The sequence below is a fragment of the Sphaeramia orbicularis genome, chromosome 16, assembly GCF_902148855.1.
Source record: "Sphaeramia orbicularis chromosome 16, fSphaOr1.1, whole genome shotgun sequence".
In the NCBI taxonomy this organism is placed as follows: domain Eukaryota; kingdom Metazoa; phylum Chordata; class Actinopteri; order Kurtiformes; family Apogonidae; genus Sphaeramia; species Sphaeramia orbicularis.
In genome coordinates this window covers 56,828,309-56,829,367 of record NC_043972.1, presented here as the reverse complement: position 1 = coordinate 56,829,367, position 1,059 = coordinate 56,828,309, and the positions used below count along the sequence as shown (strand labels likewise).

Below are 1,059 nucleotides of genomic sequence, written 5' to 3'. Positions count from 1 at the left end.
AAACAAACACCAGACTGAAAGCTGTGTTTTGTTGTCTTCAGAGTACAGAAGTGTGTTCTAATGCACCACTCTGTAGCAGGAAGCAGGAGGTGACATCACTGGTAAGACAGGGGAAGGGAAGGGTAGAAATCAGACCCACCTGAGAGCTGTGTGGTGGAGGGAAACTCAAACAAAAGAGAGAATGGAAGGAGGCTTGATTGGCAGGAGAAGTGACAACGAAAAGGAAAGGAGGAAAAGACTGAATGTGACTTTAAGTGAGGAATCTGGAAGTGGACTGGTGTGGACCCAGGACTCTTGAGAGGAGAATTTGAATCCTTGGAGCAGGTGGACCTGGTCCTGCTCAGACTATGGTTGCTCTCTCTCCGGGTCAGAGGACACCTGCCGGCTCCCCTGGAACCCAAACTCTCCTGGCTTCTCCCTTGAACATACAGTATATCTGTTCTCTCACTCTCATTGTACTGACTGTTAACACAAGTTCTGCGGGAGAAACCAGGTGGAACCAATTTATAAATTAGGTACACATTCCCAGACCCTTTAAAATGGCGGACACTAATGTTGTTGGGTACTGGGAGCTTAGAGGATGTCATGGCAACAACAGCAAGAGGAGTTCGTTACAGCGTGGAAACCATCAGAGAAGAATGATCAGTGTGAATGACTCACTGAGACTCTGGAGAGACAGGCGGTAAGCGCTCAGGGTTTGATGTGAACGGACTTTTATAACTGTAATCTCAGTTTTAGCTGAATTGAACGGCTCATTGAACGGCTTTCTATTAACTTTTGTGTTCATAGGTGTGTTCTTCTCTTAAAGTTGTTGAATGGCGCCATCTGTGGGCGCCCTGTATGTACTGTTATCATTCTGTTTGGCCACGCCATTGAAGTTATGTGCAGCTTTCATTCTGGTCGATAAATCTGGGCAGATATACATCTGTAAATATTAGTTTTATGATTATTTTGTCATTAACTTAGAAGCATGATTGCTAGCATCTTTTACAGAGCACAAATAAGCTTTCACTTTGTGGTAGAAGCGTTCTGTTCACTGCTAATATTTGAGTCAGGTGG

General features: G+C 44.7%; 3 protein-coding genes across 14 annotated transcripts in view; 2 read left to right on the top strand and 1 right to left on the bottom strand.

Annotated features, from left to right (window-relative positions):
* Window positions 1-1,059, top strand: part of LOC115435836 (uncharacterized) — a 1,131,008-nt gene that overhangs the window by 617,605 nt on the left and 512,344 nt on the right. The window lies entirely within an intron of this gene.
* LOC115436331 (zinc finger protein 658B-like) overlaps window positions 1-1,059 on the bottom strand; it is a 763,626-nt gene that overhangs the window by 485,123 nt on the left and 277,444 nt on the right. The gene's annotated exons all lie outside the window — the stretch shown is intronic.
* Window positions 1-1,059, top strand: part of LOC115436291 (zinc finger protein 239-like) — an 887,505-nt gene that overhangs the window by 650,167 nt on the left and 236,279 nt on the right. The gene's annotated exons all lie outside the window — the stretch shown is intronic.